Source organism: Chinchilla lanigera, unplaced genomic scaffold (assembly GCF_000276665.1).
Source record: "Chinchilla lanigera isolate Chin_1 unplaced genomic scaffold, ChiLan1.0 scaffold00023, whole genome shotgun sequence".
In the NCBI taxonomy this organism is placed as follows: Eukaryota; Metazoa; Chordata; class Mammalia; order Rodentia; family Chinchillidae; genus Chinchilla; species Chinchilla lanigera.
This window is the reverse complement of record NW_004955424.1, coordinates 15,769,220-15,782,475: the sequence shown is the minus strand read 5'-3', so window position 1 is coordinate 15,782,475 and position 13,256 is coordinate 15,769,220. Positions and strand designations below refer to the sequence as shown.

General features: G+C 37.6%; 1 pseudogene; it reads right to left on the bottom strand.

Annotated features, from left to right (window-relative positions):
- Positions 1 to 12,963, bottom strand: part of LOC102025816 — a 23,755-nt pseudogene extending 10,792 nt beyond the window's left edge.
- Positions 12,964 to 13,256: the final 293 nt, after the last annotated feature.

The window sequence follows — 13,256 nt, the reverse complement described above, 5'->3', positions numbered from 1 at the left end:
TGGCTGCTGCAATGTCTTAAACTGATTCAAAACATTTGTTTTTCATCACCATTTTGACCTTGGAGAAGATATAAAAGTCTCATGGTGCCAGATCTGATAAATAAAGTGGATGAGGACACACCATGTTTTTACAAGCTTGCCTTTCCACTGGATAGTAGTGGGCAGCAACATTCACTATAGTGTGATCACTTCATAAAGACAGTTGTGGAAGAGTTCTTCCAAAACTGCTTCAGAAAGTGGCAAGAATAATTGGGATAAGTGTGTTTGAAGCAATGGGGGGATATCTTGATGGGGAGTAATGGTAAAGTCTTTTACTGTAACAATTTTTTTAACTTTATTCATCTTATCTTCCAATCACCCCTTGTGTATTAAAAGCTCATGAACTGTACACTTTCAGTGGGTGAACTATAGGTATGTGGATTATAACTCAATAAATCTGTTTCAAGAAAATGAAAATGTCAGCTGGGTATGGTGGTGCCCCTCTGCAATCCCAGGACTCAGGAGGCTGAGTAGGAGAATTGCTGTGAGTTCAAGGCCAGTCTGGGCTACATAAGTGAGTTCAAGGCCAGCAAGGACTACACAGCATGACTCTGTCTCAAAAAAAGAAAGAAAGATGAAAGGAAGAAAGAAAGAAAGAAAGAAAGAAAAGAAAGAAAGAAAGAAAGAAAGAAAGAAAGAAAGAAAGAAAGAAAGAAAGAAAGAAAGAAAGAAGGAGAGAGAGAGAAAGAAAGAGAAAGAAAGAAGAAAGAAAGAGAGAGAAAGAAAGAAAGAAAGAAAGAAAGAAAGAAAGAAAGAAAGAGAAAAAAAGAAAGAAAGAAAGAAAGAAAGAAAGAAGAGAAAGAAAGAAAGAAAGAAAGAAAGAAGAAAAAGAAAGAAAAAGAAAGAAAAAGAAAGAAAAAGAAGAAAAGGAAGAAAGAGAAAAGGAAAATGCCAAATAAAAAATAGTAATAATTTTTCATAAATTAGAATGCAGATGGACAAATAATAACCTGAGAGACCCTCTCATAAAGAACTGAATCCCAAGCCCCCCACATTGGAGAAAATCTGGACAAACATGATTTATGCCTTAAACATCTCAAAAGACCTGGAAACGGGTGATACTAGGAACCTCCAGGAATGGGAATAAAAGCAAGGCAAAGATAGGAGGTTGACAAATTAAGAATAGTTAAATCCTTCGATGCCTTCTCTGTACCACCCAACTTGGCAGCTTCTAATGGTGATTTTGTCATCATAGTAACAGAATCACAGACTACTAAGCCAATCACAATGTTAATAGCACTATACTGGAAGACTAGCAGGTGGGAAGCACGTGTTTGTTAGGGCAGGTCCATACTAAAGCCAGTGAATGCGACTGCCTCTGGGAAGGGAGAAAGTAATTGGACAGGGGAGGCACTTGTCCAGAAACAGCTGGGGATTTTTATGAGTTTGTTTGTTTGTTTGTTTGTTTGTATGTACTATCACTCTTTTCATAACAGCTCTAATTTTTTCTCAATTTTTATTTTTTTACTAGTACCTGTCTCTAGTACATAATGACCACATTCCTTATGAAAGTAACACATCTTAATTTTTTTATGTCCTCCCCTTCCTCCCCACTCCCTTCATCTCTTAGACCCCTTTCCATCTAAAAAAGACCTGTTTTCCTAACTCCTCTTATCTTTTACTATGTTCTTTATTTGTATTTTGGGTTTCTCATATAAGAGAAACCATGCAATATTTAAACTGTGTGTTTCATTTATTTCACTTAACATCATGGTCTCAAGGTGCATCTACTTTCCTGCAAACAACTCCGGTTTATCCTTCTTTTTAGCATAGTGGTACTCCGTTATGTATAAATACCACATTTTCAACTGTTGATGGACATATAGGCCTTTTCCAAGATATAGCATTATGAATTGTGCTGCTATAAATGAGTATGCAGATATCACGATCATGTGATGTCACTAACTCTTTCAGGAAGATACCTAGAAAGGGGATAGCGGGGTCAAATGGAGTTTCTAATTTTAGTTTGCAAAATCTCTACACTGGTTTCCAAAGTGGTTGTACCAGTTTACATTCCCGCCAATAATGCAGAGGATTCTTTTTCCTATAGCCTTGTCAACATTTGTTATCATTTGATTTCTTGATGATAACCATTCTTTTAAGAGTAAGATGGAATCACAATGTTATTTTAATTTGCATTTCTCTAGTGACCAGAGATGTTGGACCTTTTTTGTATATTTATTGACTGCTTCTTTTTATGAGAAGTGCCTATTTATTTCAGTTGCTCATTTTTTTTGTGTATTTTATTTGGGGGGGTCTAATTTTTTATATTCTCTATATTTTCTAAATGTGAGTCCTCTGTCTGAGGAATACCTGGCAAAAGATGTTTCCTATTCTCTAGGTTGTCTTTTCACTCTGTTGGTTGTTCCCCTTGCAGTGCAGAAGCTTTTCAATTTGATATGGTCCAATTTGTTGATTCTTGATGCTATTTCTTGTACCACTGGGGTTCTGTTCAGAAAGTCCTTGTCTATGTCTGTGACTTCAAGAGTCTTTCCTCTTTTATCTTCCAGCAGATTATTTCTGTTTTAATATTTATATCTTTTTCCATTTTGCTTTTAGTTTATTACATGATGGGAGATATGTATCTCGATTCAATCTTCTGCATGTACATGGCCAATTTTCTTGGCATCATTTATTGAAGATGCTATATTTCCTCCATTGTATATTTTTGGCCCCTTTGTCAAAAATTAGACAGCTGAGTGTGCCTGGAGTTGTTTCTGCATCCTCTATTCTGTTGCACTGATTGACCAGATGTCTGTTTTTTGCCAATAGCATGCTACATAACAGCTTTATTAAGGAATAATTTCTCCACTATAAATACTACCTGTTTCAAATGAGTTGTGCCATCACCATAACCTTGATCATTTAGATCATTTTTCATCATCCCAAAAAGATGCCTGAGCATTATAAGTTTAATAACAAACTTTTCCACTTATTAAGCCATGATAACACAAAATGAAATGAAAAATAAACATTTTCAAATGGATTCCTCTATGTTGCAGTTTAGATCTAAAATATCCCCTAAAAGTCTCATGTGCTTAAAGGTGGAGATTTTGGAAGGTGACTGGGTCATGGAGCTGCATACACAACAGTAGACTAATCTACTGATTCAGCTAATCTACTGATAGCTGAATTTTCTGTTAGGAGGTGGGGCCTAGTCAGAAGAGGCAGATCACTGGGGATGTGACCTATAAGGTGAAGTCTTATTCCTGGCTCCTTTCTCTCTCTGCTTGCTGACTGCCACTGGTGAGCAGCTTTCCTCCACCACACCTTTCTTCCACCATACTTTCCTCTGCCATGCCATTTCTTCCTCAGAACCAACAGCTCACCATGGACTGAACTCTTGGAAATTATGAGCCAGTATAAACCTCTCTTCTTTTAAATTGCAGTTGTCAGGTATTATATTCCAGCAACTGGGAAAGAGACTAATACAGAATCTGAATTTGGGGTGGGCGGAAGTGAATGAGAGATGGAAGCTTTTCATTATCAGCCATTCTGTAACATTTCCTCTGTTTTTAAATAGTATATATGCCTTGTTTTGATTCAATAATTTTTCTTTAAAAGTTACAATAAATTCCTTAAATGCAAACTTAATTGAGAAAGAAGGGTTACACTTGTGGCAGTCTTTGTAAAAGTCCTTTGCAAGTCTAAAATTTTCTGCATATTTGAGGAATTATTGTCATTCCAACCTCCCAGCAGGATGGGTCAGATAGGGCAGCACAAACTCAGTGACTGCAGTGTGTCAGAGTGGTACTGGCCAGAGGGCTGTCCACCTCCTGAAGACGGGCTAAGACACCACAGAAGCACTCTGTAGACACCGCTGGGGTGTGGGGGTCAGTGAGTCACTCCTTGGTGAGAAAAAGGTGAAGGATGTGTGTATTCACTGCCAGAGACAAAGCCCAAGCTTGAGATGCAGAAAGGCAAGTGCTTGTGACCAAGAGAGAGAGAGAAACACGTGGCAACTGCCATCCTGGCCAAAATTCTTCCCCTCACATAGCAGTTTTTGCTCCTCTTGGAATTAGATCCTCTTCAAGTTTTGCACTGTCCTTTGCCTTTCAGAAAAGTGACCCCAAATTGCACTGGCTTTTTTTAAAATGTCGAGAAATGATACTGGCCACATAAGCGTTGTTTTCACCTCTGCCTTAAGCTCTGTTTCTCATCTGGCTGCCGAGAAAAGCAGCTGTCACTCTGCCAACACCATGTCTCTGGGAAAAAAGGAATGGAAAATGTGAGGAAATTTCCTCCCCAAATCCCCAGTGGATCCCCACTCCACGTAACTGGTGAGAATTAGCGCCACAACAAACTACACTGGGAAAAGGGGGGAGGAATCGAGATCATAATCCTCAGCTAAAGAGATGAAAAAACTTTCAGATCTATAGGCGCCTTCAGATAATTTTTGACCTAATTGGAACAGTAAAATCTGTGGCAATACCAAGCAGGAATGAAGCAAAAGCCGTAGGAGCATATCCATTGGCAGCTGTCAGCTCCTTAGCTACCTGGCCACTGGCCCAGAGCCTGCGGGGTATTTAGCCACACAGATGTGAACTGAACTTGTCCTCTGATGCAGGCCTCTGGGAGCCATCTGAGTCCCTGTCCTCCCCCAGCCACACCCCCATATCTTTTATCATTCATTAAATTTTGTTTAATTTTTAAAATTTTAGTTGCTGAATGTTTTAACTATTTGAAAAAGTCTCATGAATACATTAGACTTTGATGTTAATATCCTTATTAATATCATTGTTATGTTGTTAATAACATTAATATCATAATATCAATGCCAGATACATTGTTATTTATCAAAATAGATGGAGCAAAATCCTCACACACAACCACATCTCTTTCTCACTCATCACCATTCCCCTAGCCCCAGTTCCAGAGTAAAATCACTATTTTAATTTTGATATCTATCTCTGTCATGCATTCTTTTGGATATATAAACACAAAATATTGTTTTGCATTGTTGATGCATGTAAAATACGGGCTTTCAAACTTTTCTACCACGTTCAATCTAAGAAATATATTTCACCCTTTGGTCTCAAAAACACACACAAATGTATGCATAAGTACCTAGTCAGCCCTCTGTGTCCACAGGCTCCACATCTGCAGATTCAGTCAACTGTAGAATGAAAACAGCTTTTAAAATGTTGGCTGTACTGCATACACACCAACGTTTTTCTTGTCATTATTCCCTAAATAACATTTACTATTTACATAGCTCTTACATTGTATTTTTGAGTACTCTAGAGATGATTTAAAGTAGATGGGAGGATGTGGGTGGTTGACTAGAACATCTGCAGATTTTGGTATCTTCAGAAAGTCTTGGAATCAATGCCCAAAAGAGTCTGAGAAATGATTGCCTGTATATGCTTCTGTGTGTGTGTATGTGTGTGTGACATTTATAATCTAAAACAAAACTTTTATGAACTAATACTTTTAACTATTGTAGTACATTTTCTTTCTAATTTTATTTTGTAGCACTGGCAGTGGCCTATGGAATTGATTTCACAACCAACAAATGGGTCATAAACCACAATTTGAAAGAAAAATAATGGCCCATTATCATATCATTTTACAGTTTATTTTGTCACTCCTAACACTTTGATTGTTATCTGTTGTGACATACGAGATCTAGATCATTCATTTTATTATATGCATGATATTTGATATTTTATCTAGTCTCTTATTTATAGATAATTAAACCAATTTAATGTGTTCACAAATCCAAAATGTTCTGCAGCAGATTTTCTCACACATAAATAAAAAAGTTTCTCTAGGATACATACCTGACAAAATGGCTTGAGTAAAGGCTTGCCCTTTTTCAGCTGTAGTGGAAGCTGTTAAATTTTCCCAAAAATTTGCATATGACTTTACAGAGCCACCAGCAGTATTGAAAAGCTTCTATTTCCCCACACCCTAATTATCACTTAGCATTGTCAACGTAGATTTGTTATCAGTGCTATAGTAAGAAATACAGTAAGTCCCCAACTTACAATCAAGGTCCATTCTAGGAGAACACTCATCGGCCAGATTCATTCATAAGTCTCACAAAGTGAGTCATACACTTTGACAGAAATATACAATATTAAGCATAAAAAGAAAATAGAAACACACATAAAAATACTGAAAGTGAACAATTCTTACATTTACATTTACCTTAAAATTGCAGTATGGTATAGTACAACAACTGGCATGTAGGGGATTGCATGGAGTTAACTGATAAGAAAAGAGCTACTAACTGAAAGAGGTACCGTAGGACAGTCATCTATGAGGGGAAAAAAAGAGCTGCTATTCAGATATCACTGGATAATTTTTTCAAGAGGAGAGACAGAATTAAATCCATCCCAAAACCCATGTCATCAACATCGCGTGCGAGCGAAATTCCATCCTGCCCTCCATCTCCTACTGCTGATCACCCTTCCACTCCACCGTCTCCCCACTACCGCCCTCCTCAGTTAGTGAGCATGACATCATACAGAAGCACCCAGCAGCGTAGCTGTGACCCTGTCTGGCAGACATGTGAGCTGCTTCCATGGTTTGTTCACATCTACAAATAATCATGATGCAAGGTCTTTTCATATCTGTGAAAGTTAGCAACTGGAATGTTTATAAGTCAAGGACTTACGGTAATTTCTTTTTCTTTCTTTAACTGCCCTCATTATTGATGAAGTAAGCTGCTTTGACTGTGACCATCAACCACTCAATCTTCTTTTCTGTGAATAGTCAACTGGACTGTCTGTACCATTTATTATTAATTTTAAGGGTTTTTATATATTACACCCAATGATTCTTCATTAGTTATATATACTGTGTCTTATTTTTTTACAGTCAAATTTACCCAACTCCTCTTTAATTTTTTCCCTATTTTTTCTATTTAAAAACATTGTCCATACTCTGAAGTTATAAAAATACGTTGAAATATTTCCTTTCTAAAATTTTTACATTCTATACTTAGATTATGATACATATTGGTGGGCATGTGTGTTTCTGTGTGTGTGTCTGCATGTGTGTGTTGTATGTGTGAAATAGGTTTCTTATTTTTTCCATAGTTTATTGTCTAAGACCAACTCCTTAAACAGTCCATTCCTGCTTTGTCTTATCATAAACCATATTCCTCATAATCATAAATTAGTCCCATACTTTTCATTCTTTCCACTGCTAGATTTCTCTACTTTATACCAATATCACACTGTTTAAATTACTACAGCCTTATACAAATGTGTGAAATCTGGTAAGGCAGATACATCATCATCACCATTATAAACATTTAAGGGTTTCTGTTCTTTTTGTTTGTTTGTTTGTTTGCAGTGCTGAGGATTGAACCCAGGGCCTTGAGCATGCTACCAAATGTTTTACCATTGAGCTATATCCCCAAACTTTTATTTAAGTATTTTTGATAGTTTTACTTGTTCTTTTATGTAAATATTTACATCTATTTTGACAAGTTCTGTCAAAAATTGTCTCGGGAATTTTATTGAAAATGAATTTATTTGAATTTAATTTGGATAAAACTGATACTTTTTATATTGTCTTTCCACCCATGAATATTCCATTTTATTTCCCACTATTTATCTCCAACTGTTGAGATCTTGTTTTATGTCTTTTATTTATTTATTTTTTAAATTTTGTTTGTTTGTTTGTTTGTTTTCCGGTACCGGGAATTGAACTCACGATCCTGTGCTTGCAAGGCAGGCGCTGTGCCACTGGGCTAAATCCCCAACCCCCATATGTCTTTTAATAAATTGTTTTTATTTTTTAACATAAAAGTCTATGTTGGGTGCAGTGGCACACAACTGTAATTCCAGATACTCCTGAGTCTGAGGCAGGAGGATCCCAAGTTGGAGAGTAGCCTGGGCAACTTAGCAATTTAGAAGACTTTGCTCAAAATTTTAAAAAATGAAGAGATGGAAACGTAGTTCAATATGAAATCTCTGGATCGGTCCCCAATATCACACATACACACACACACACACACACACAAATATCACGTATGTATTCTGGAGCTCATGAGGTTTTGTTTCTGTTGCTATTATGAATATATTACTAAATTTTCCAGATTTTCTTACTGACGGTTTTGTATATTGATCTTGTTTCTAGTAATGCTGCTAACCTCTGTTGTTACTTCTATAATTGTACCTATAGATTTTTACAGATATTCCATGTTACTCATCATATAAACTCATATAATGACCCTTTTCTTTTTTGCTTTCCAAAGATCTTTTCTAGCAGGGCGTGGTGGCTCACGCCTGTAATCCCAGCACTCAGAAGGCTGAGGCAGGAGGATCACTGCGAGTTCGAGACCAGCCTGGGCTACAAAGTGAGCTCAAGGCCAGCCTGAACTGCATAGTGAGACCCTGTCTCAAAAAAAGATGAAAGAAAAAAAAAAAAAAGTTCTTTTCTTCTACAGTCACTGTTTTAATGCTGCTCACAGGTATAATAAAAGAACAGACTCTACTATCTGTATTGTTGGAGGAACAAAGCTAATACTATTTTCTTCCATTGTTGGTGGCTGATCATCAGGCCTGTTGATCATCAGGCATGACCAAGTTCTCCAACCTATGTGATTGTACGCATAGATTTTTTTAAATTTTTACATATTATTTTTCACAACTCATGATTCTACTAATTACACCTCATTGATTCTCACTAATTACCTTTGATATGACAGAGCTGCTTATTCAGAAATCCTACTAGTCTGGTATTCCCAGTTACTCCCTGTATCATGACATTATAATAGTAATATTATGTTGGTGTCCCAAAAAAACAGATATGGTATCTGCATTTTTTTTCTTCATGATAATCCTAATGCCAGCTGGTGTGTTTTGCAAGAGTGTGTAACCATACTGAGCTTCACTGAATTTTATAATATGCAGGGACAAGATATGGGCCTCCTATTTTCTAAGGTCTGGTCTTTAAAGTTTTTGTACTTTGGAGGTCTTTTTGGTTTTGGGGGGAATTGTTTTGTTTTAATTTTGGAGGGGTAAGGAGGGTCTTACTGAGCTGTTGCTTTTGAAAAGAAAGGTTTATATGTGAGGTTTTTGTGAGATTTTTTCCCCCCTTCTGTGCAAATGAGCTTTCCTCAAGTTTTGTATACTTGTTTCTAAAGTCTGGAGATGAACAAAAATATATTTTATTGTTGGTGTTACTTTTATTCTTTTATAATATATGTCTTTCATTGTGGCTTCTTTGTTGTCATTGTTGACATTGTTGTTGTTGTTGTTTCTTCTTTCTAACCATTTAAACATTCTTATATGTTATTATCTCTTTCAGATTGGCTTTTATGCTTTCATGTTTGGAGTTGCTGCTCCTTCTGTTGGGTGTGTCAGAAAACTCTTGTCCATGGTGGACTTTTTTCCACCAGGTATTTTGTGTTTTTTTACTGAAAGTTTATCTCCAAATGAGCTTTTATTTTTCAATGGAAATCTCTTATGACCAGAGTGATTTTCAATCTGTGTCTGTTCTTTATGTGTACTTTTAAATTTAGGATGTCTACAACTCATAAATGGTACAAATTCAGTCTTCAAAACCTCTCAAAGTGTACATCTGGGATTTCATTTTCTCACAAAAGATTTATTTTTTCACCAAAAATCTAGATATCTCCCTAATTCGTTGTTTGGATTTTTTTTTTTTTTTTTTTTTTTTTTTTTTGCCTAATCCCCTTTTCACTAAAAGTTCAACCCTGAAATTGCCCCACTTTTTTGCTTTCTTGTTTAGTTTCCTGCATAGCACTGGCCCAAGGCCTTAAACTCTTATTCCTACGTGGGACCTACAACAGCACAGACAGACACACCCACACCCCAGGCTTGCTGTGGCGCCTGCTCACCACTTCCGAATATATTTTTCCATTCCTTTTTCAATTCCAACAACTGAACTAATTTGGTTTCCTTTTATCTCACATTTCTGTGTGTTTGCAGTAGGGAGTTTCCACATTAGTGTGCCTCTCTGGAGTGCCATTTTGCTCCACAGAGACCCTCAGAACCAACCAGACCTTGAAATCTCACATAGAATTCAGGATCAGATGTCTGTGGGGTCCACGGTAAACCCTGCCTGCAGAAACCATCTCCAGAATTTGGCCAGGATCATTTTGTGAAGAAAGAACTGGGTCTGCCTGATTACTGAGTGGATGACTTCTGCTTAACAATCACCTTTCTGTTCTTGTGCTGAAACAGAATTGGAATGCTTCTCCCCTGCCAATTTCATGGGATGAGATCATCCTTACAAGGTCCTTGGAGAGATATTAAGTCAGAAATCTTTTAGAAGAAAAATATATGGCATATGAGACTTGAGGACATTCAGCAATGGATCCTTTCCTTGAGAAACAACCCCAATGGGGCGATGTTGCTGTTGCTGCTGCTGTTATTATTATTGCTACTTTGGGAAGGAAACATCCCAGATTTTTTGCTTTGTTGGATTTGTTTTGCTTTAAGAAAAATAGCAATGAATCAGGAGGTTGTCCCATTATAGAGTGAACAAATACCTTCATGGGTCAGCAAGATGAAAGGTCACAGCTAAACACTGAGAGTGTTCAAAAGCATCTCTTTCTAAGAGGATTGGTAAAAGGAGAGAGAAGAAAGAGCGCTAAAAAGGATCAAGACACAATACATATATGTACCAGTTCCCCTTGATGAATGTATTTATTATGTATCCAAACATGTACTAATAACATATGTAAAAAATAAAAAATAGCATTGATACATGAAGTCAAGAGGAAATCAGGAAGTATTTCAGGAAAGTAAAGTCTTGGAAAACAGTTTATGTTTTAAAGGCCATGAGAGAGACATCCCTTACAAACAGATCAAGTGTTGGTTTTCTTCTACATGTTGAATGTTGAAATGTTGAATGTTGAAAGGCCAAGGGGCACCACACTTATGCACCTAGACTTAAGAATAATCAGCCCGTGGCTAAATATGTAGAAATATCCTTGGTAGAATTTTTAGCCTTTGGATTAACTGACATCTTCCCTCCAAGGTATTTTCATAGCTCTACTCATCAGAGATTCTTTAATAACCCTCCTAGAGTCAGAAATTGCTCCTTAAAAATGTGCCTACTCTGTCATCCACACCTTATTTGTGAATGCAACCATGAATGTATTATCCTTGTAGCGATGTTGTCTCTTGAATAGTATAATCTCGGTGAGATAAAGATTTGTCTAAAATTTTATGGCATGGACTCAGGCCCAATTCCCAATTCTTTCCTGAGGAAAAATGGGATGGAGCTTCTTCAAATTCCCAATTCTTCAAATTCCCAATTCTTTCCTGAGGAAAAATGGGATGGAGCTTCTTCTCTGGGTGATGAAACCCAACCATACCTATGCTTTCTCTGCCTGTGGATATGGCCACTCTGAGCAGGCAGTGATAATTAATATGCCCAGGTTCCATTTCTGCCTCCTCTGCCTCTGAGTTCATATATCCCAGTAGTCAGATATGTTTTCTGAGGTCATAAAGACACTAGGGATTATGAGAAAATCCACTTCCTTTCTCCCAGAGAGTTCTACCTCATGGTTAAGTGTCTTTGGGGAGGGATTACCTAATACTTTACTACCCCTTAGGGATCTTTCAGCATCCATGATAAATAACCAAAGGGATTTCCTAAAACAATTTCATTCACATCAGTTCAAAGCCCAATGAATTTACTCTTTCAAAGGTGCTAATCTCACTAATAGACTCTCCTATGAACTTTTTTTAACACTACCCACAATTTCTCCAGTAGGTGGATATTTGGGCCCTTGTTTGTACACATGATCCCACACCTTGGCCAGAACTTCCCAAAATATGAGTGGGAGCCAGGCCCAAGAAGGCTCAATCCATTACTTAGACTGAGCCAATTAGATTTTCTCTCTCAGAAGAGAGCCCGAGTAGATAAAATGGAATTAGGCATAGGATTCGGAATTCCAAAGCTGGCCAAAGTTGTGTTGTGGCAAACTTAGCTAAATGCAAAGTACAAGTGCCCATAGATCTGGGAAAAGGAAGTGTATCCTCAACCTAAGGTCAGCCATAGAGAGCACACAAACCGTATGAGGACTCATGCTTCACCTCACACTCAGACACCAGGCTGAAAGAGAGGGATGGAGAAATCTTAAAGGACAAGTAGTTACCTCACGGAAGCAAAACACCCTACAACAAGAATGCATTAACTGTTGAATGCCATAGGAGAAGAAAAATGAGAGGAGAAAGAATGACAAAATGCATGCAGGATAGCCACATAGTAAGAGAAGTAAGGACCATCTGCTGTGGTGTCTTAGTCCATTAGAGTTATGATAACAAAACAAATACTTTCGATGACTAATTTGTAAACACTAGAAATATATGGTTCATAGTTCTGGAGGCTACACAGTCTTTCCTTTGACGTCTAAGTGGAAGCCTTCATCACCTCATAACTTGCGCTCTGGAAAGCCAGCATCATATAGACAATGCCATGGTCTGCTGCCAGTGGTCCCTCTTTGATCATGACTGTAGCAGCTTTTAAGTGCCTGGTTGGCTAAACACAGGACACACTTTTAGACATGAGTGAGCAAGGAACCATGGAATGCTCTTCTAAAGCAAAGTCTTTCAAGCACCTTTACTTTTATACACTTGAGCCTCTGATGGGCAGCATCTGGCCAATTCCTGAGGAATCTTTACTATTTTTCAGTATTAAATACTTGGCTTCTTCTTAATGGTACTAATCTCTTTAGCAACCACACACTCTTTGGCCTCAGCTTTCTACACACTTCTTTCCTGCCCAAATTTCTTTCAAATCTTTCTGCTCTGCTTTTCACTCCTGGTTCTTACTGTAAATCTGGCTCCAAGCAGACAGCAATACCCACACCATAGCCTGAAGGTTACACTGACTTGAAATTTTTTCCACCAGCTTTATTAGTGTACCACCTTTAAGTTCAGCCTCATAGTTGTAGAACATGGACAAAATGTAGATGAGTTCCTTGGCCATGTAGAACATGTATGGCCTCTAATCAAATGCCCAGTAGTGTCCTCATTCCCACTAAAACCTCTTTCACAGTCTTTACTGTCCACATTTATATCTGCATTCTGATCTCCTAAACTCATACCAGAACTGCCCATCAAGCTTAGCTCACAGCCATCTAGGCTTTCTCCAGCCCAGTTCTTCAAAACTTTCTAAACTTCTTCCATGAACCAGTTCCAAAGGCTTCTGAGCCACTTGATCAGTTACAGTTACAGCAAAGACTTCACTTCTCTGCTACCAATTTTCTGTCCCTGTGACCA